Genomic DNA, 24,420 nt, shown 5'->3' with positions numbered 1-24,420 from the left:
TGTCCTCCTTCTGTCAGAGAACAGGGAAAAAACACTGTGCTAGCTGGCTAGTATCTTGCCTTCCTCAGCTCTGCTTCCTGCCAAGTTTTCTTTATGCCTTTCATGCCCTAAAGCCCTTGCTGAATCCCCCAAGAACCGATAAATCAAGATTTCTGTCAGGGTTGTTTATACTGCATTACTGTCTAAGCCCTTTTCTATACAAATCAAAATGAAACTACACCACTGTTTTAATTTCGAAATTAAATTAAAATATTTCCCATGAAAGGCTGATGGCAGATACTTCAGGTGAAAATCCAACACTAAGAACCATCTATAACCAATTCATTTAACTTGATTGTTGCAAGAGTTTGCCGTTGTTTTCCCATCTTGGTGATAAAAAGATGTTTCACACCTTCATCATATGGGTTGGTTGAAAATCTCAGAAATTCTTTGGTTATGACAGTAAAAATTATAGTAATAAGATAAATAATGGTTTACAATTAAAATTTCAAGAGCAGTGAAGATGGTGGCTATCAAAGAGTTAAAAGTTAATAATGTAATTGAATAACCTCTATACCCGGTGAAACATCGAAATGGTCTACAGTAGTAACTAGGCTTTTATATATTTTGAACATATTTTTTATTTTTATTTTTATTATTTCTAATTTTGTACTCCTTGAAATAAAAAAACCTATTAATTCAAGAATAAGTTGAGCAAAATTTGTTATATACTAGTAAGTAACAACTTGCATAGTTGCAAAGCTCTACTTATTTTTTTTTTCTGTTTGCAAATTCAAACTCCCATAGTTCTTGGGCACTAATTATACCCTCAACTTACTCAGCTTTTGGTGGGGTTGGGCATAGTTAACCCTTCATTCCTTTTTGAAGCACGTTTCTCTGTTGGCTTCTCTGATCATACATTGTCCTGGGTTTCCTTCAACCCCATTAGCTGTTCCTCCTCAGCTTCCTATACTGGCTTTACCTCACTTACCCACCTTGAATTGTTTGTGTTCCTCAGAACTCAGTCCTAAACTTTGTTTTTCCTACACTTTCCTTAGTTAAACATGTCACTCCTGAGATTATAAAGACTATTTTCTTCTTGACGTCCAATGCTACGTCTTTGGCCTCGACTTCTTCCCTCTCTCAACTTCTGCACATGGATGTTTTAAGGGGCTTAAACTTTACGTGGAAAATATAAAAGGAATTAAAATTCAAGCATTCAAAGAATAAAGGATCTAGAATAGCAATATATTTCTGCTTATCTTTTGCTTCAATATCCCTCGCAAAAGCTTTTTATAAACTTTGTTGAGGTATGATTGAAATAGGGCAGTCTACATGTGTTTAAAGCATATAATTTAATTAGCTTGGGCAAGTATATATAATTGAGAAACCATCACCATAATATTTCCACACCACCACAAACCATCATCACAAATATTTCATCACCCCAAAAGTGTTTTCATGTCCATTTGTAATCTACCCTTCCATCTACCCTCATTTCCAGGCAAACATTGATCAACATTCTGTTGCTGTAGATTAGTTTGTGTTTTCCAGAATTTTATATAAATAGAATTGAACAATATGTATCCTTTTGTGCCTGGCTTCTTTTATTCACCAAAATGATTTTGAGATTCATCCATGTTGTTATGTGCATCCATAGTTCATTCCTTTGTATTGACGAGTAGTATTCCATTGTATAAATCACTATTTATTTATACAGTCACCTGTTGATGGACCTTTGAGTTGTTTTCAATTTGGAACTGTTAAAAATAAAGCTGCTGTGAACACTCATGTAAAGGTTTTGTAGGAACATATGCTTTCTTTTGGGTAAATGCCCAGGAGTGGAATGGCTGGGTCATGCTATAGGCATATGTTTAACATTTTCAGAAGCTGCCAAGCTGTTTTCCAAATGGTACAACAAAAATGGTTGCACCATCTTAAAGTCCCATCAGCAAATTGTGGGAGTTTCAGTGGCTCCACAGCTTTGCTTTGCCAGTGTTAGGTCTTTTTGATTTTTGCTATTCTAAGGGGTGATGTTGAACAATCTTTAAGTGTGTTGATGCACCGTTTATATACCATTTTTTGTGAAGTATCTGTTTAAACCTCTAAACCATTTTCTTGGAGTTGTAAGAGTTCTTTGTATATTCTGAATACAAGTCTTTTGTTTAATACATGCACTAAGAATATTTTCTCCCAGTGTGTGGCTTGCATTTCTGTTCTCTTTATGGTGTCTTTCAAGGAACTAACCTTTTAATTCGGGTAAGTCTAAGTAATCAATTTTTTTCTTTACAATTAATGAATTTCGTGTTCTACCTAAGAAACCTTTGACTACCCAAGGTCATAAATCAAAACCACAATGAGATATCATCTCACACCTGTCAGAATACCTATTATTAAAAACTCAAAAAACAACAGATATTGGTGAGCTTGCAGAGAAAAAGGAATGCTTATATACTGTTGGTGGGAATGTAAATTAGTTCAACCACTGTGAAAAGCAGCTTGGAGATTTCTCAAAGAACTTAAAACAGCCTTACCATTCAACCCAGCAATCCCATTACTGGATCTATATCCAAAAGAAAATAAATCATTCTACCATAAAGATACACGCACTTGCATGTTCATCGCAACACTGTTCACAATAGCAAAGGCATGGAATCAACCTAGGTACCCATCAACAGTGGATTGGATAAAGAAAACGTGGTACAGATACACCATGGAGTCCTATACAGCCATAAAAAAGAATGAAATCATGTTCTTTGCAGCAACGTGGATGGAGCTGGAGGCCATTATTCTAAGCAAATTAATGCAGGAACAGAAAACCAAATACTGCATGTTCTCACTTGCAAGTGGAAGCTAAACAGTGGGTACTCATGGACATAAAGATGGCAACAATAGACACTGGGGATTAGTAGAGGGAGGAAGGAGAGAGATGGGCAATGGCTGAAAAACTGATTATTGGGTACTATGCTCCGTACCTGTGTGATGGGATCAAGCATACCCCAAACCTGGATATACCATGCAATATACCCAGGTAACAAATCTGCACATGTACCCCTGAATCTAAAATAAAAGTTAAAATTACTTTTTAAAGAAGAGAAAAAAATGAAAAAGAAAAAAATTCAAATAATGCCCAAAATCTAAATAATACCATTTCTACTGAAACTATTCTGAAAAATTGAAGAGGAGGGACTCCTCCCTAACTCATTCTACAATGACAACATCATCCTGATACTGAAACCTGGCAGAGACACAACAAAAAAAAGAAAACTTCAGGCCAATATCCTTGATGAACATTGATGCAAAAAACTTCAACAAAATATTAGCAAACTGAATCCAGCAGCACATCAAAAAGTTAATCCGTGATCAAGTAGGCTTTATCCTTGGGATGCAAGCTTGGTTCAACATACATAAATTAATAATTGCAATTCATCACATCAACAGAACTAAAAACAAAAACCATGTGATTATCTCAACAGATGGAGAAAGGGCTTTCAATAGAATTCAACATCCCTTCATATTAAAAAGAAATCTTCAACAAACTAGGCACTGAAGGAACATGCCTCAAAATAGTAAGAGCTGGCTGGGCACAGTGGCTCATGCTTGTAATCCCAGCACTTTGGGAGGCCGAGGCAGGCGGATCACTTGAGGCCAGGAGTTCAAGACCAGCCTGGCCAACATGATAAAACCCCCGTCTCTACTAAAAATACAAAAAATTAGCTGGGTATGGTGGCGGGCACCTGTAATCCCAGCTACTTGGGAGGCTGAGGCAAGAGAATTGCTTGAACTCGGGGGGTGGAGGTTGCAGTGAGCCGAGATTGTGCCATTGCACTCCAGCCTAAGCAACAAGAGTGAAACTCAGTCTAAAAAAAAAAAAGCCATCGATGAAAAAACCCACAACCAACATTGTACTGAATGGATAAAAGCTAGAAACATTCCCCTTGAGAACTGAAACAAAACAAGGATACCCTCTCTCACCACTCCTATTCAACATAGTACTGGAAGTCCTAGCCAGGATAATCAGGCAAGAGAAAGAAATAAAAGGCATCCAAACAGGAAGAAAGGAAATTAAACTATCCCTGTTTCCAGACAATATGACCCTATACCTAGAAAACCCCATAGTCTTTGTTCAAAAGCTCCTAGATCTGATAAACAACTTCAGCAGAGTTTCAGGATACAAAATCAATGTACAAAAATTAGTAACATTCCTATACACCAACAATACCCAGGCTGAAAGCCAAATCAAAAATGCAACCCATTTACAATAGCCACAAAAAGAATAAAATATCTAGGAATACAGAGGTGAGTGACCTCTATAACACAAATTATAAGACACTTCTGAAAGAAATCAGAGATAACACAAACAAATGGAAAAACATTTCATGCTCAAGAACAGGAAGAATCAATATTGTTAAAATGGCCATATTGCCCAAAGCAATTTACAGATTCAATGCTATTCCTATCGAACTACCAATGCCATTCTTCATAGAATTAGAAAAAAAACTATTTTAAAATTCATATGGAATCAAAAAGGAGTCCAAATAGCCAAGGCAATCCTAAGCAAAAAGAGCAAAGCTGGATGCATCACATTACCTCACTTCAAACTATACAACAAGTCTACAGTAACCAAAACAGCATGGTCCTGGCATAAAAACAGATACATAGACCAATGGAACAGAATAGAGAGCTCAGAAATAAAATTGCCCACGTACAACCATCTGATCTTTGAGAAAGTAGCCAAAAAACAAGCAATGGGGAAAGGACTCCCTATTCTATAAGTGGTGCTGGGATAAGTGGCTAGCCACATGGAGAAGATTGAAACTGGAACTCTTCCTTACACCATATACAAATATCAACTCAAAATGGCTTGAAGACTTAAATGTAAAACCATAAAAGCCCTGGAAGATAACTTAGGAAATACCATTCTGGACATAGGGCCTGGCAAATATTTCATGACGAAGATGCCAAAAGCAATTACAACAACAAAACTGACAAATGGGACCTCGTTAAACTAAAGAGCTGCACAGCAAAAGAAACTATCAGTAAAGTAAACAGACAACAGAATGGGAGAAAATATCTGCAAATTATGCATCCAAAAAAGGTCTAATATCCAGACTCTATAAGAAATTAATAAGCAAAAAAACAACACCATTAAAAAGTAGGCAAAGGACATGAACAGATACTTTTCAAAAGAAGACATACACACAGCCAAGAAGCATATGCACAAATTTTCAACATCACGAATCATTAGAGAAATGCAAATCAAAACCACAATAAGATACCATCTCACACCAGTCAGAATGGCTATTACTGAAAAGTCAAACAATAACAGATACTGGCAAGATTACAGAGATTATACACTGCAACCTTATACACTGGTATAAGGTTGTACGCTGCTCATACACTGCTGATGGGAATGTAAATTAATTCAGCCATTGTGGAAAGCAGCTTGGCAATTTCCCAAATAATTTAAAGCAGAATCACCATTTGACCCAGCAATCCCATCACTGAGTATATACCCAAAGAAGTATAAATTGTTCTACCATAAAGACACATGCACATGTATGTGCACTACAGCACTAGTCACAACAGCAAGACATGGAATCAATCTAAGTGCTCATCAATGGTAGACCGGCTAAAGAAAATACGGTACGTATACACAATGGAATACTATGCACCCATAAAAAAGAATGCGATCGTGTCATTGGCAGCAACATGGATGAAGCTGGAGGCCATTATCCCAAGCAAACTAACATAGGAACAGAAAACCAAATACAACATGTTCTCACTTATAAGTGGGGTCTAAACATTGAGTTTATATGAACACAAAGAAAGGAACAATAGACACCAGGGCCTACATGAGGGTAGAGAGCAGGAGGAAGGTGAGGATCAAAAAACTACCTATCAGATTCTATGCTTATCACCTCGGTGATGAAACAATCTGTACACCAAACCCCCATGACATGCAATTTACCTATATAACAATCCTCCACATGTACCCCTCAACCTAAAATACAAGTTTAAAAAAAAGAAAATATAATATAAAAAAATTAAAAATTTTTCATTTTAACTGTCAAATACATTCACACATAGTTGAACAAAAGAAAAATTCAAACAATACCCAAAGTATTAAATAAAAGGTAAAATAATTATATTCTCAAAAAATATAGCACCATTTAAGTTTTTTATTTTATCTTGTATCAGTTTTGGTAAGCTACATTTTTCAAGAAATCTGTCCATTTTATTTAAGTGGTAGAATTTGATAACATAGCATTTTCTTATTATCTTGTTATCGTCTATAGAATCTGTGGTTAAAATCCCTTTTTATTGCTGATATTGGTAATTCGTTTTCTCTCTTTTCCTTGGCCAATCTAGCTAGAGGTTTGGGGTTCATCTTTCCAAAAACTTAGCTTTTGGTTTTCTTGATTTTTCTCTTTCGCTTGTCTGTTTTCTATTTTATTTCTGCTATCTTTATTATTGACTTCCACTACTTTAGGGTTACTTTGCTCTTCTTTTAGTTTCTTAAGGTAGGACCTTAGGTTGTTGATTTTAAGTCTTTCCCTTTTTCTAACATAAGCATTTAAAGCCATAGTTTTCACTCTAAGTAATGCTTTAGCTCTTTTCACAAACTTTGTATATTTGCATTATCATTCAGATAAAATATTTTCTAATTTCTCTTGTCATTTTTTTCTTTGGCCTACGAAATATTTGAACTATGCTATTCAATTCATAATACTTGAGGTTTTCCTAGATATCTTGTTATTGATTTCTAATTTAATTCTGTTGTGGTCAGAAATATACTTTCTATGACTTTGCTTCTCCTACATTTTGAAATCTGTTTTATAGCTTACCATCATTTTTTTTTTTTTTTTTTTTGGCCATCGTTGTTCATCTTGGTGAATGTTATGTGCATTTGAAAGAAATAGGTATTCTGCAGTTGTCGGATGTAGTGTTCTATAAATATCAATTAAATCAAGGAGGTTTACAATGTTAAAATTATCTATACCTTTACTGTTTTTTTGTCTAGTTGTTCTATCAAATATTGAGAAAGGATATTAAAATCTTCTGTCACGATTATGAATTTCTTTTTCTCCCTGTAATTTGGTTAATCTTTACTGCAGTATTTTAAGTCTCTCTTATTAGGTGTGTGTACACATATGAATGAAGTGTCTGCCTGACGAAATGACCCTTTGATCATTATGAAATCCCCCACTTTGTCACTAGAAATACTCATTGTCTTGAAGTCTGTTTTATCTGATATTAAAATAGCCAATCCAATCTTCTCATTCTTACTATTTGTATGGTATATACAGTTTACATTTGTTTATTTTCAACCTTTTTTGTATATTTATATTTAAAGTGTATTTCTTAGGGGCAGCATATAGCAGCGTCTTGATTTTTATGCACTCTGTCAATCTTTGCCTTCTAATGGAGTATTAAGATCATTAACATTTAATGTAATTATTGCTATAATTGAATTTAGCCCTTCCATTTTTTTTTTTTTGGCTTCTATTTGTCTCCTGCTTTTGTTGTTGCTATTCTCTTACCTCCATTCCTTTTTTATTTTTTATTTTTTTTGCTTCTTTTGGATTCTTTGAATTTTTTTTAGTATTCTATTTTAATTTATCTTCAGTTTTTTCGCTATATCTTTTTGGGTTTTTTTGGGAGTTTTTAATTTATATACGTGGTATATATTATATATATATATATATATGTATAGGTTTTGTTTTGGGTTTTGTTTTTTTTTTTTGAGACAGTCTCACTCTGTCCCAGGCTGGAGTGCAATGGCTCAAACTCCGCTCACTGCAACCTCCGCCTCCCAGGTTCAAGTGATTCTTCTGCCTCAGCCTCCCGAGTAGCTGGGATTACAGGCATGTGCCTCCATGCCTGGCTAATTTTTGTATTTTTAGTAGAGATGGGGTTTCACCATGTTGACCAGGATGGTCTCAAACTCCTGACCTCAGGTTATCTGCCCACCTTGGACTTCCAAAGTGTGGGATTATAGGTGTAAGCCACTGCACCCGGCCTATATAACATATATAGATACAATATAATATTATGAAGACCAGGTGTATATATATACACACACACCCCAGGTATATATATCATATATCATATTCTAGATAGAGTTCCTGTGCTACCATTTTATGTAAATTGTAGAAGTCTTACAACCATAAGACTTTTACCTCCTCAGCATTTTTTTTTTTACAGAATCTCACTCTTTCACCAGGCTGGAGTGCAGTGGTGCAATCTTGGCTTCACTGCAACCTCCGCCTCTCAAGTTCAAGAGATTCTTCTGCCTCAGCCTCCCAAGTATCTGGGACTACAGGCGCACGCCACCACGCCCAGCTAATTTTTGTGTTTTTAGTAGAGGTGGGGTTTTCATCTTGTTGGCCAGGATGGTCTCACTCTCTTGACCTTGTGATCTGTCTGCCTCAGCCTCCCAAAGTGCTGGGATTACAGGCGTAAGCCACCACACCCCGCCTACCTCCTTAACTTTTATCTCCTCAACTAACCTTTATGGTACGGTTGTTGTATGTATTATATCTACATATACTGAAAATCCCTCCAGAAATGTAAATTTGTTTTCAGTGGTAGTACCTAAGTACAGGAAAAAATATTTATCATTTCTGTTGCTCTTCTTTCATCCCTGAAGATCCAAGGTTTGCTCTGGTATCATTTCCTATCAGCCTGAAGAACTTACTTTAGCATTTCTCATAATGCTGATTTCCTGGCAATACATTCTCTTTAATTTTTTAATCTGAGAATGTCTTTATTTTGCTTTCATTCCTGGAAGACATACCCACTGAATGAAGAATTTTAAGTTAACAGTTCTCTTCTTACAGCACTTTCAAGATGCTGTTTGACTGTCTTCTGGGCTTCCATGGCTTCTGATGAGAAATCTGTAGTCATTTGAATGGCTGGTCCTCTGAATGTAATGTGCTTTTTTTCTCTAATGTCTTTCAGGATTTTAAAATTCATCATTGGTTTTTATAGCTTTTATTTCCATGAGTATCAGGTATATTCTTTGATTTTATCCTGTTCAGGGTTCATTGAGCATCTTGGATCTGTAAATTATGTCTTATACCAAATTTGAGAAAAATGCGGGCCATTATTTCTTCAAATATATTTGTCTATCCCAGTCTTTTTCTCCTTTCCTTCTGAGATTCCCATGACATCTATTGATATTTTGCTACAGGTCGCTAAGGTTCTGTTCCTCTTTTTCAATATTTTTTCTCTGTTCTTCAGATTGGATAACTTCTATTGATCTATTCTTAAGTTCACTGGGGTGTTTCTTCTATATTTTCATTTTGCTATTCAGCCCATCCAGTTTTCAGATACTGCATTTTTCACTTCTAAGTTTTTCATTTTATTCTTTTGCAGTTTTAAGATATCCACTTCTATCTTCTCATACATTTCAAGGGTGGATTCCTTACTCCATGGTATGCAGCTATAATAGCTATTTTAAAGCCTGTGTCTGATGATTCCAACATGTGGGTCACCTTGATCTGGTCATATATTGATTATCTTTTCCACTGGGGTAAAAACGTGAACACATTTTTCTGGTTTTTTATATGTCATATAACTTTGGAATGGTGTCTGGGCATTGTGGATTTACATTTTATAGTCACTGGATCCTATTATAATCCTCTGGAGAATGTTGATGTTCTTGTTTTATGGCAATCAACTGTTTAGGCTTAGACTGCTAGTTCTGTCTTGCCATCTGTGGGCAGTGGTTCAAACCTCAGTTTGGTTGTCAAAACCTGTACTATGCTAGTTGCATCTATTACTCCTCTTTTTCTTTGAGAATGAGCCTGAGACTTGTGCAGATTCATACACAGAATTGGGAATTTTTTCTCCAGTTCTCTCCACTCTGGTATTCTCTCCTCATTCTCCATCCCCCTAGAGCCCCTTTTCTTAGTTACTCTAGCCAGCAGGACTGGGTTTCTATTGAGATTTTATCTGCTCACACTGCCACCATTCCCTCACTGCTCCATAATGAGAACTCTTTGGGTACAGCTGTAAGAAAGAATGGAAAAAATGTGAAACTCACCACCAGTGGTTACTTGTCCAAGTTTTGACCCTCTTCAACAATCTGCCTGTTTCGGTTTACTTTTCAAAATCCTCAGATACTATTTTGTTTTGTTTGTATTTTGTCCAGAGTTTATAGTTGTAATCAGTGGGAAACATGGGCTATATTGGGATTATTTTGCCATGCCAAAACCAAAATGCCCAATAGCCTTATAGGCTGAAAATTGGGGTATTTCACTGCCATTTCAGTTATTTAAATTGAAAAATTCTATCAGCAGCATGGGGATGTGTGTGTACATGTATATGGGCATGTGTGCTAAGCACTTGATCTATATGTCCCATACACTAATATAAATTCTTATCTCAAAATGTTGTTGCATTGCTTAAATAAGATAATGGAAATAAGGTGCCCAGTACAGTGTTTGGTAAATTGCAGACATTGGTAAATATTAGCTTTCTTTGCCACTATTAAGTATAAAGTATACTGCACTGCAATGACAGTTTTTTTATGCAAAAATAATATAACTGTGATGCAAAGTTGAGATGCTTAAACATGGCTTGGCATCTAATTATTACAGACACTGAGTGTTACTCTTTTTGTTCTTAATCATATACTACTCCTTAGTTCTCTCTTATTTACTGTTTCTCTGTTGATAACAATCGTCTGTGTCACTGGGACAACACTGAAATCTGGCACATCTACAGCATTAACCAAAGAATAATCTGTTTCCATAGCTTGACCCCATCCTAAAACCTTAAGTCAATTTTCTGCCTGCTTTGCATCATTCTCACACACACTGGAATTGCCTGAAAGAAAACCACACAAAAAATAACCTTCTAAATCCAAACTCACTTCAAAGTGAAGAAGTTCTCCATATGCAGCCAAGAATACCTGGGTGCAACCCATGAATGGCACACAATATTCAACAATTAATAAAAGATTAGTAAGGGCTGGCAAGATGGCTGAATGGGAACAGCTCCCGTCTGCAGCTCCCAGCTAGATCAGCACAGAAGGTGGGTGATTTCTACATTTCCAACTGAGGTACCTGGCTCATCCCATTGGGACTGGTTAGACAGTGGGTGCAGCCCATGGAGGGCGAGGCAAAGCAGGGTGGGGCATTGCTTCACCCAGGAAGCACAAGGGGTGGGGGAACTCCCTCCCCTAGCCAAGGGAAGCCATGAGGGACTGTGCCGTGAGGAACGATGCACTCCAGCCCAGATACTATGCTTTTCCCACAGTCTTTGCAACCCGCAGACCAGGAGATTCCCTCCAGTGCCTATGCCACTAGGGCCCTGGGTTTCAAGCACAAAACTGGGTAGCTGTTTGGGCAGACACTGGGCTAGTTGCAGGAGTTTCTATTCATGTGCCACTCATACCCCAGTAGGGCCTAGAATGCCAGCAAGACAGAAGCATTCAAACTCCCCTGGAAAGGAGGCTGAAGCCAGGGAGCCAAGTGGTCTAGCTCAGCGGATCCCACCCCAACGGAGCCCAGCAAGCTAAGATCCACTGGCTTGAAATGCTCATTGCCAGCACAGCAGTCTGAAGTCAACCTGGGACACTGGGGCTTGGTGGGGGGAGGGGCGTCTGCCATTACTAAGCCTTGAGTAGGCAGTTTTCTTCACACAGTGTTAAAAAAGCTGCTGGGAAGTTTGAACTGGGCAGAGCCCGCCACAGCTCGGGAAAGCCACTGTAGCCAGACCGCCTCTATAGATTGCTCCTCTCTGGGCAGGGCATCTCTGAAAGAAAGGCAGCAGCCCTAGTCAGGGGCTTATAGATAAAACTCCCGTCTCCATGGGACAGAGCACCTGGGGAAGGGGCGGCTGTGGGCACAGCTTCAGCAGACTTAAACGTTCCTGCCTGCTGGCTCTGAAGAGAGCAGCAGATCTCCCAGCACAGTGTTTGAGCTCTACTAAGGGACAGATTGCCTCCTCAAGTGGGTCCCTGACCCCCACACCTCCTGACTGGGAGACACCTCCCAGCAGGGGTCAACAGACACCTCATACAGGAGAGCTCCAGCTGGCATCTGATGGGTGCCCCTCTGGGATGAAGCTTCCAGTGGAAGGAGCAGGCAGCAATCTTTGCTGTTCTGCAGCCTCCGCTGGTGATATCCAAGCAAACAGGGTCTAGAGTGGACCTCCAGCAAACTCCAGCAGACATATAGCAGAGGGGCCTGACTGTTAGAAGGAAAACTAACAGACAGAAAGGAATAGCATCAACATCAACTAAAAGGACATCCACATAGAAACCCCATCCGAAGGTCACCAACATCAAAGACCAAAGGTAGAGAAATACATGAAGATAAGGAAAAACCAGCACAAAAAGGCTGAAAATTCCAAAAACCAGAATGCCTGTTCTCCTCCAAAGGATCACAACTTCTCTCCAGCAAGGGAACAAAACTAGATGGAGAATGAGTTTGACGAATTGACAGAAGTAGACTTCAGAAGGTGGATAATAATAAACTCCTCTGAGCTAAAGGAGCCTGTTCTAACCCAAAGCAAGGAAGCTAAGAACCTTAAAAAAAGGTTAGAGGAATTGCTAACCAGAATAACCGGTTTAGAGAAGAACATAAATGACTTGATGGAGCTGAAAAACGCAGCATGAGAACTTTGTGAAGCATACACAAGTATAAACAGCCAATCAATCAAGCAGAATAAAGGATATCAGAGACTGAAGATCAACTTAATAAAATAAAGCATGAAGACAAGATTAGAGAAATAAGAATAAAAAGGAACAAATAAAGCCTTCCAGAAATATGGGACTATGTGAAAAGACCAAACCTACATTTGATTGGTGTACCTGAAAGTGATGGGGAGAATGCAACCAAGCTGGAAAACACACTTCAGGATATTATCCAGGAGAACCTCCCCAACCTAACAAGACAGACTAACATTCAAATTCAGGAAATACAGAGATCACCACAAAGACACACCTCGAGAAGAGCAATCCCAAGACACCTAATCATCAGATTCACCAAGGTTGAAATGAAGGAAAAAATGTTAAGGGCAGTCAGAGAGAAAGGTCGGGTTACCCACAAAGGGAAGCCCATCAGACTTCTCTTTCTCTCTGCAGAAATCCTACAAGCCAGAAGAGAGTGGAGGCCAATATTCACAATTCTTAAAGAAAAGAATTTTCCACTCAGAATTTCATATCTAGTCAAACTAAGCTTCATAAGCAAAGGAGAAATAAAATCCTCTACAGACAAGCAAATGCTGAGATTTTGTCACCACCACACCTGCCTTACAAGAGCTTCGAAGGAAGCACTAAATGTGGAAAGGAAAAACTGGTACCAGCCACTGCAAAAACATAACAAATTGTAAAAACCATCGACATTTTGAAGAAACTGCAAAAACTAATGGTAAAAATAACCAGCTAGCATCATAATAACAGGATCAAATTCACACATAACAATATTAACCTTAAATGTAAATGGGCTAAATATCCCAATTAAAAGACACAGACTGGCAAATTGGAAAGAGTCAAGACCCATTGGTGTGCTGTATTCAGAAGACCCATCTTATGTGCAAAGACACATATAGGCTCAAAATAAAGAGATGGAGGAATATTTACCAAGCAAATGGAAAGCAAAAAACAAACAAACAAACAACAACAACAACAAAAAAAACAGGGGTTACAATCCTAGTCTCTGGTAAAACAGACTTTAAACCAACAAAGATCAAAAAAGACAAAGAACAGCATTACATAATGGTAAAGGGGTCAATGCAACAAGAAGAGCTAACTATCCTAAATATATATGCACCCAACACAGGAGAACCCAGATTCATAAAGCAAGTTCTTAGAGACCTACAAAGAGTCTTAAACACCCACACAATAATAGTGGGAAAACTTAACACCCCACTGTCAATATGAGACAGATCAACGAGACAGAAAATTAGCAAGGATATTCAAGACTTGAACTCAGCTCTGGACCAAGCAGACCTAATAAACATCTGCAGAACTCTCCACCCCAAATCAACAGAATATACATTTTTCTCGGCACCACATCGCACTTATTCTAAAATCAACCACATAATTGGAAGTAAAACTCTCCTCAGCAAATGCAAAAGAACAGAAATCGTAACAAACAGTGTCTCAGACCACAGTGCAATCAAATTAGAACTCAGGATTAAGAAACTCACTCAAAACCACACAACTACATGGAAACTGAACAATCTGCTCCTGAATGACTACTGGGTAAATAACTAAATTAAGGCAGAAATAAATAAGTTCGTTGAAACCAATGAGAACAAAAACACAACGTACCAGAATCTCTGGGACATAGTTAAAGCAGTGTTTAGAGAGAGAATTATAGCACTAAATGTCCACAGGAGAAAGCAGGAAAGATCTAAAATCATCGACACCCTAACATCACAATTAAAAGAACTAGAGAAACAAGAGCAAACAAATTCAAAAGCTAGCAGAAGACAAGAAATAACCAAGATCAGAGCAGAACTGAAGGAGATAGAGACATGAAAAACCATACAAAAAAATCAACAAATCCAGGAGGTGGTTTTTTTGAAAAGATCAACAAAATAGATAGACTGCTAGGCAGACTCATAAAGAAGAAAAGAGAGAAGAATCAAATAGACACAATAAAAAATGATAAAGGGGATATCACCACTGATCCCACAGAAATACAAACTACCATCAAAGAATACTATAAACAACTCTATGCAAATAAACTAGAAAATCTAGAAGAAATGAGTAAATTCTTGGACACATACACCCTCCCAAGACTAAACCAGGAAGAAGTCAAACCCCTAAATAGACAAATAACAAGTTTTGAAATTGAGGCAGTAATTAATAGCCTACCAACCAAAAAAAAGCCCAGGACCAGATGGATTCACAGCTGAATTTTACCAGAGGTACAAAGAGGAGCTGGTACCATTCCTTCTGAAACTATTCCAAACAATAGAAAAAGAGGGACTCCTCCCTAACTCATTTTATGAGGCCATCATGTTGATGCCAAAACCTGGCACAGACACACACACACAAAAAAGAAAATTTCAGGCCAATATCGCTGATGAATGTCCATGTGAAAATTTTCAGTAAAATGCTGGCAAACCAAATACATCAGCACATCAAAAAGCTTACCCACCAAAATCAAGTCAGCTTATCATCCCTGGGATGCAAGCCTGGTTCAACATACGCAAATCAATAAACATAATCCGTCACATAAACAGAACCAATGACGGAAACCACATGATTATCTCAATAGATGCAGAAAAGGCCTTTGATAAAATTCAACACTTCTTCATGCTAAAAACTCTTAATAAACTAGGTATTGATGGAACGCATCTCAAAATAATAAGAGCTATTTGTGACAAACTCACAGCCAGTATCATACTGAATGGGCAAAAGCTAGAAGCATTCCCTTTGAAAACTGGCACAAGACAAGGATGCCCTCTCTCACCACTCCTATTCAACGTAGTATTGGAATTTCTGGCCAGGGCAATCAGGCAAGAGAAAGAAATAAAGGGTATTCAAATAGGAAGAGAGGAAGTCAAATTGTCTCTGTTTGCAGATGACATTATTGTATATTTAGAAAACCCCATCGTCTCAGCCCAAAATCTCCTTAAGCTGATAAGCAACTTCAGCAAAGCCTCAGGATACAAAATCAATGTGCAAAACTCACAAGCATTCGTATACACCAATAATAGACAGCCAAAACATGAGTGAACTCCCATTCACAATTGCTTCAAAGAGAATAAAATACCAAGGAATCCAACTTACAAGGGATGTGAAGGACCTCTTCAAGGAGAACTACAAACCACTACTCAAGAAAATAAGAGAGAACACAAAAAAATGGAAAAACATTCGATTCTCATAGATAGAAAGAATCAATATCATGAAAATGGCCATACTGCCCAAAGTAATTTACAGATTCAATGCTATCCCCATCAAGCTACCATTGACTTTCTTCACAGAATTAGAAAAAAACTACTTTAAATTTCATGTGGAACCAAAAAAGAGCCTGTATAGCCAAGACAATCCTAAGCAAGAAGAACAAAGCTGGAGGCATCATGCTACCCGACTTCAAACTATTCTGTAAGGCTACAGTAACCAAAACAGCATGGTACTGGTACCAGAACAGATATATAGACCAATGGAACAGAATGGAGGCCTCAGAAATAATGCCACACGCCTACAACCATCTGATCTTTGACAAACCTGACAAAAGCAAGCAACGGGGAAAGGATTCCCTATTTAATAAATGGTGTTGGGAAAAGTGGCTAGCCATATGCAGAAAGCTGAAACTGGATCCCTTCCTTACAACTTACACAAAAATTAATTCAAGATGGATTAAAGACTTAAATGTAAGACCTAAACGCATAAAAACTCTAGAAGAAAACCTAGCCAATACTATTCAGGACATAGGTGTGGGCAAAGACTTCATGACTAAAACACCAAAAGCAATGGCAACAAAAGCCAAAATTGACAAATGGGATCTAATTAAACTAAAGAGCTTCTACACAGCAAAAGAAACCATCATCAGAGTCAACAGACAACCTACCGAATGGGAGAAAATTTTTGCAATCTATCCATCTGACAAATGGCTAATATCCAGAATCTGCAAGGAACTTAACCAAATTGCTTAAACAACTTAAATGCTTAAACAAACAAGAAAAAAACAACCCCATCAAAAAATGGGCACAGGATATGAACAGACACTTCTCAAAAGAAGACATTTATGTGGCCAACAAACATATGAAAAAAAAGCTCATCATCCCTGGTCATTAGAGAAATATAAATCAAAACCACAATGAGATACCACCTCACGCCAGTTAGAATGGCAATTATTTAAAAAGTCAGGAAACGACAGAGGAAGTGGAGAAATAGGAATGCTTTTATGCTGTTGGTGGGAGTGTAAATTGGTTCAACCATTGTGGAAGACAGTGTGGTGATTCCTCAAGGATCTAGAACCAGAAATACCATTTGACCCAGCAATCCCATTACTGGGTATATATCCAAAGGATTATAAATCCTTGTACTATAAAGACACATGCACATGTATGTTTATTGCAGCACTCTTCACAATAGTAAAGATTTGGAACCAACCCAAATGCCCATCAATGATAGACTGGATAAAGAAAATGTGGCACATATATACTGTGGAATACTATGCAGCCAAAAAAAGGATGAGTTCATGTCCTTTGCAGAGACATGGATGAAGCTGGAAACCATCATTCTCAGCAAACTAACACAGGAACAGAAAACCCAACACTGCATGTTCTCACTCATAAGTGGAAGTGGAACAGTGAGAACACATGGACACAGGGAGGGGAACATCACACACCAAGGTCTGTCAGGGGGTGGGAAGCTAGGGAACGGATAGCATTAGGAAAAATACCTAATGTAGATGACAGGTTGATGGGTGCAGCAAACCACCATGGCACATGTGTACCTATGTAACAAACCTTCACATTCTGCACATGTATCCCAGAACTTAAAGTATAATTAAAAGAAAAAAAAGATTAGTAAAACACAGTCTCTAAAAAGGGGATGTGGGAAAGTAGAAGAGAAATAGAATGAGAGAAAGTAAAGAGAGAGATTGAGAGAGAAAAAGAGACTGAAGTTTCCATGTTCCTTAAAAGTGTAGGAAGAATTCTAGTCAAAATATAATCATTCAAATGCTTTTTAGTCTTGCAGCTGTAACAATATGACCCAGTCCCACAGAAGTCAAAGCCATTTGCCATAAATAGAGGTGCCCCATCAGCCCAGGTCATGCTTAGAACTGCATTCCTGAAACCCCATTTCTGGTAATCTGCTAGAGAAGAAAAAAAAAAAAAAAAAAGCATGTTAAAATGGAGCGTTAAAGCAATCTGCACAGAATTTAAACCCCTCTGATTACCACTCTGATTACAACTGTATCTACCACCTTTTCTGGTGGATCTGGCAAGAACCTGCAGTCCTCAGCCTAATTCCACCCATTTATTCAACAAAATTAAACTGATAGCATTAATTGGGGAAAAATCTGTTTGCTTACCTCTGCCCCATTTGAAAGCCTTAGGTCAGCTCTCCGCCTGCTTTGCATCATTGTTACACAGAGTGTAACTACACAGAGTGGAACTACCTGAAAGGAAATCACAACACAAACAATAAACTTTTAAGTCCACCTCCCTTAAAAGTGAAGCAACTCTTTATATACAGCCAAGAATATCAAGGTGCAATATAGGAGGATGCCCAATATTCAAGCACAGTTAATAAAACATTAATACAACATAGTTTTCAAAGCATGGGCTATGGGGGAGGTGGATATCTGTGCTCCAGGTATCACCCTTTTGAAAGCAAAAGCAATTCTGCTCATTTGAGTGTTCTCCAATCCAACGTGAACTCGAGAGAGAAGAACTGCATTTAGGAGTCTAAACGACTGCTTCTTTACACTGCTACAACAGCATTGTAGGGGGTAACAATGCTGGGGCTGGAACACGGGCCATTATGAGGCTGTCACCTTCTCATGTAACTCAGCTTTTCAACTGGGCCAAAAGGCTTAGGGCTCCTGGGGCATGGGCCCATAGGAGCAGGCCCTTGAAAGGTAACAAGACCTGTGTTCAACCTGGAACCAATAAGGAAAATGAAGGAAAGCAGGTCTGAATGATTGCTGATTGCCAAGTGTTAGAGCAGGCCTGTGGCATATATAACTCCATACAAATGTACTTCTTACTGTAATGTAAGGGGCAAAACGGCAACTAAAGATAGTGTAGAGAAGGATGTCTGAGCACTTCAAAGGAGGCTTATTTTAACTCACAAATGGCTTATGAGTCTGGAAGACTTGGATTCCTTGAATCAGTGTTTACTAGGCTCCCAGAATGTGCCTAGTAAATTGAACAGCAAATTCTAGCCCTCCCTTCAAACAGTCCACTTGCTCTCAAATGGCAATCAATTCTATTCTTTTTTAAGGAATTGCAAGATTTTCTTAAAGCATTGAGGGTTTTGTTTGTTTGTGTTTTTTGTTTTTTTGAGATGGAGTCACTCTGTCGCCCAGGCTGGAGTGCAATGGCGCAATCTTGGCTCACTGCAACCTCCGTCTCCTGGGTTCAAGCAATTCTCCTGCCTCAGCCTCCCAAGTAGCTGGGATTACAGGCACCTGCCACCACACCTGGCTAATTTTTGTATTTTTAGTAGAGACAGGGTTTCACCATGTTGGTCAGGCTGATCTCGAACTCCTGACCTCAGTGATCCACCTGCCTCAGCCTCCCAAAGTGCTGGAATTACAGGCTTGAGCCACCATGCCCAGACAAGTTAGATTATTAAAGCATTTGGTCAGCTCCTTTATTTTGCTTTGTTGAAAGTCAGCAAAAGGGGAAGGCAGAGGTTTTAAGAAAGTTTAAAAAAAAAAAAAAGAAAAGAAATTACCTTCTTGGAAATTTTAATTGTTCCTGGATAGTGTTATAGAAAAGTCCTGAATGGGAGGAAGGAAATGTAACATATTTAGTGGCTACTCTGGCCAAACACTCCACCAAGTACACTTACAAGTGACTCTTTATAGTTTCATGAACACTGGGAAGTTTAGTTTCAATTTCAAAATGAGAACACTGCGATTCAGAGACAGTAAGAGGCTTGCCTGAAGTCACAGAGGAAATGCACAGTGGAGCTGGGATTTTAACTTGGTTCTCTCTGATTCCAAATGCTTCCAACTCTGCTATGTAATATGTGGCTGGAGGCAAAAACAACTGCATTCTGGTCCTGGTTGTTCATTTATGAACTGCTAAGTGACCCAGGACAAGTACCCCTATTTCTCTGGTGGCTGCTAAGGCTCCCTTCAGCACTACCATATGTGCCTCTACTGCTCAGGGCTTCCCAGCCCTTTCACTGCCAAGGTCCCTTTTCTTCTTTTTCATATTTTTCCTCTTGGGAGCTGATATGGTTTGGATGTTTGTCCCCCCCGTATCTCATGTTAAAATGTAATCCCCAGTGTTGGAGATGGGGCCTGTCGTGAGGTGACTGGATCATGGGGGCAGATCCCTCAGGAACGGTTTAGCTCCATTTCCTTGGTGATAACGTGACTCACGAATGGCTTATGAGTCTGGAAGACTTGGATTCCTTGAATCAGTGTTTACTAGGCTCCCAGAATGTGCTAAACATTGAACAGCAAATCCTAGCCCTCCCTTCAAACAGTCCACACGCTCTCAAATGGCAATCAATTCTATTCTTTTTTAAGGAATTGCAAGGAAGCCATCAGTTAGTACACATGAAATCTGGTTGTTTAAAAGTCTGGGACCTTCCCCTTACCTCTTGCTCTCGCTCTCCCCATGTGACACACTGGCTTCCCATCACCTTCTACCATGATTGCAAGCTTCCTGAGACCTCACCAGAAGTAGATGCTGGAGCCATGCTTCCTGTAAAGCCTGCAGAACCATGAGCCAATTAAACCTCTTTTCTTTATAAATTACCCAGATGGATATTTCTTTATAGCAACACAAAAACAGCCTCACACAGAAGCCATCCCAAATGTGTATCTCTCAAGTAATAACTGATCTACTTTTCCCAGAATAATTAATTTTTTAATCCTACATATCAGGAACATAGGACCACTATATCTATTCCAAATACAGAAAATTTGCTATGAGGAATTCATTGTGCAAGTGATGGGGGACCTGAAAGAGTCCCTAAGGAGTGACGAGACAAGAGCAGAAAGCCATTGCCATTCCTAGAGCCGAAGGAACAATGAGAGGAGACGTTGCTCTTGCCATCCAAAAGCCGCGACCATCAGTGGGAGCCAGAACAATGGTGGAGGCTGCCTGGTGGGATGGGACTGTGGGGGCAGTGACTATCCAAGCAAAGTTAGAGCCACTGCAGAAACACAGCCACTGAGGGAGACCCAGCCCAAGGCAGAGCCAGAAGGGAGCCACTCCCTGGCTTCTCCCCTCTCCCACCCTCTAGGCTTCCTCTGGTGCCTCCCATTCGCTGAACCTACTCAGAAGTCATTGGCAAGTAACCCTAGGAAAGGTAATTCCCTTTGATGCGAAGTGAGGGAGGGTAGAGAATGCACTTGAGAGGAAGCAGGAGAATGACCCACACAGCTTAAATAACTGGTCATCACAGCTTCTGATGAGCATATGACAGAAACGTGACCAAAGGGACTACATAAAACTCTAGCCAAAAGCAAAGCAACTTAACATCTTCTTTAGCCCATGAAACTTTGCCTCAGATGAAATGCAGACTTTCCACTAGGCTCCACGAAATCATTTTACACACTTTGGAACTCTCAGGTGATCAGGGACACCAGCCAGGGAAACACAATTCACATTTCACCAATCTTCTTTGCCTGTGATTCTAATAAAATACAGGGATCTGGACTGAAAGAACATGGGGGTGGAAAACAGGATCCTAATTCTAGCCCTGCCTGCTGTAATCCTCAGGAAGTGACTTCCCTTTCTTGTTACTCAGGCTTTCTCTCTGCAAAGGGGTAGTTGTAATTACTACCAATCTCTAGAATTACAAGTCATTACAAGATTACAAAATCACTACTAATCCCCAGAATTACTAAATAAAGTTAGGTAATACAGTTCTCAATTACTTGCACTATACCCAGAAAATGTACCACATGTCATAAACTCTAAATTTTTTTTACATTTCAACACCTCTAAAATTGAAATATGTCTCACCAGAACTTGCCATAGTTTAATTGGTAGCTGTGATAGTCAGTTTTTGTGTCAAATTGATTAGGCTACAGTCTCCAGCTATTCAATCAAATACTAATCTAAGTGTTGCATTGAAGGTATTTGTAGATGTGATTAAAGTCCATAATCAGTTGCCTATAAGTAAGGAAGATTATCCTAGACAGTTTTGGTGGGCCTGATTCAATCTGTTGCAAAGCCTTAAGTGCAGAGCTGAGACTTCCCTGGTGAAAGAGGAATTTTGCCTATGGACTCATGCCCGGAAGTCTCAGCCTGCCCTTCTAGTGACCTACCCTTTGGATTTCAGACTTGCCCAACCACCCCCCACAATCATATAAGCCAACTCCTTGCAATAAATCTCTTAATACATAGCTCCTACTAGTTCTATTTCTTTGCTTGAACCCTGACTAATATGGTAACTTTTTTCTTTCTCAGTAATTGATAAAACAAAGGTTCTTCTAATAATCAATGGTATCTTAGCTTTGATCAAATACGGAAATTTCTACTTTCTCACCGTAACTCATCTGATCATCCTCACAAAGCCTAAACCCCCAGAGCAAATCTGGAAAAAATAATATAAAATGCTTTTTAATCCATCAACCTTGATCTGATGCAATAATTATGGCAGTCTCTTTAGCTAATTGCTTGATCTATTTGCGTAAAATCTTTCCCTCCCCATCCTCCAATTCAAGAAGGTGACTGGTTGGAGGGGCCAGGTACACTCATTAATGATGGCGTGATAGAGGAAGAAAGGGGGTCCTCAGAGCTTTACTTGGTCATCTGAATTCTCACTGGGCCTCTGCTGCAGAGGAGTCAGACTAAGTTTCTCCCTCAACTGTTGACCACAGAGGAACAAATGGACCTGTCTGGCCATTTGAGATCATGTGCTGGCACCAAATGCTGGAACCCAGGATCCGAGCTATTTATTCTCATCTTTAAGTCCTCACCCAAAATGAACTCTCTCCTGCATGAGGGTCTCTGCTGGTTCACCAGGGCCCTCAGCATCTCCACCTCTCCTCCTTGGGACTTGGAGTTACATAAGTCCCTGGGGTCCAGAATGGCAGACCTGGGCTCCTGATACCACCTACATTCACTCAGGCACCATGATGGCCACGGTGCCAAGCCTACAGCTGTGATTTTCCTAAGGGCTTGAGTCTTCACTACAGTAGCCCAAAGGAGCAAAGGTTTCTGCATAGCATCCATACCAATACAGATACTGCTTTCTAAACCCACAGTCCCTTCCCTATCCCAAGTTGGACCCTAAGAGAAGAAAAACAAGGGCTCCAACACCTGACCTTCTTATTTCCATAATCTTCTCAGAATAGAAGGGAAAACTGTTCACATTCCTCAACATCATGTCTTCCTTCTATTCAGGAAGACCTTTGGTTCAGCCTACAGAGGCAGAACAGGAATCTTCTGAACATTTCTAGAAAAAACTAAATAATCTGAGTCTTCCAGACCATATCACTGATAGGCTACAGAGATTTAGAAAAGCTTTTTTCATTGGTCTTTTGAGCTCATTATTTCAATAATTGAGAAGCCCCCAAGATACCAAAATTTATAATAGAAATATATCTGAAAAAAATTAATGTATCATCTCCATTACAGATGTTTTTGTCACCACTAGGATCAAGAGTCTACATGTCACATGAATAGATAATTCTCAAAAGAAGATATACAAATGGTCAACAAACACATGGAAAAATGCTCAACATCACTAATTATAAGAGAAATGAAAATCAAAACCACAACGCAATACCACCTCACTTCTGCAAGAATGGCCATAATCAAAAAATAAAAAAAAAATAGATGTTGGTGTGGATGTGATGAAAAGGGAACACTTTTACACTGTTGGTGGGAATGTAAACTAGTACAACCACTATGGAAAACAGTGTGGAGATTCCTTAAAGAACTAAAAGTGGATTTGCCATTTGATCCAACAATTCCACTACTAGGCATCTACCCAGAGGAAAAGAAGTCATTATATGAAAAAGATGCTTGCACATGCATGTTTATAGCAACACAATTTGCAATTGCAAAAATATGGAACCAGCCCAAATGCCCATCTATCAATAAGTGGATAAAGAAAATGTTATATATCTATATAGATATAGATATATAGATATAATGGAGTATTACTCAGCCATATAAAGGAATTAAATAAAGGTATTCACAGCAACCTGGATGGAATTGGAGATCATTATTCTAAGTGAATTAACTCAAGAATGGAAAACCAGGAATGTTACAATAAACTTTGGGAACTCAGAGGAAAGGGTGGGAGGGGAGTGAGGGATAAAAGACTACACACTGGGTACAATGTACACTGCTTGGGTGATGGGTGCACCAAAATCTCAGAAATCATCACTAAAGAACTTATTCATGTACCCAAACACCACCTGTTCCCCAAAAACCATTAAAATAAAAAATAACTTTTTTAAGAAAGAGTCTGCATGTCACAAATGAGCTCAATATATAGGCTTTTATAAATCTACCAAATCAGGAAAACTTGGATTGACTAAGTCATTTTACTGAATTGAGAATCGGTGGCACACAGAACAGCAAATCCAGGTCTTGCTACTTAATCCATCTGAACCCTGCTTCCTCCTTTTCCAAAATCCCTTAATCAAAAATCCCTTTTCAGTAAGGGATTTTTCATGTTTCAATATCCGTTATTGAATAACCATTCAATATCCCTTGTTGAAATGTGAAAATGCTTTATACATTTCACAGTGCTTTGTACGTACACAGTATTAATACTCCCCTTTTTAAAGTCATTAAAATTCTTGCTTCACT

The sequence above is a fragment of the Symphalangus syndactylus genome, chromosome 15, assembly GCF_028878055.3.
Source record: "Symphalangus syndactylus isolate Jambi chromosome 15, NHGRI_mSymSyn1-v2.1_pri, whole genome shotgun sequence".
In the NCBI taxonomy this organism is placed as follows: Eukaryota; Metazoa; Chordata; class Mammalia; order Primates; family Hylobatidae; genus Symphalangus; species Symphalangus syndactylus.
The sequence above is the reverse complement of the archived record's forward strand: the minus strand, read 5'-3'. Positions refer to the sequence as shown.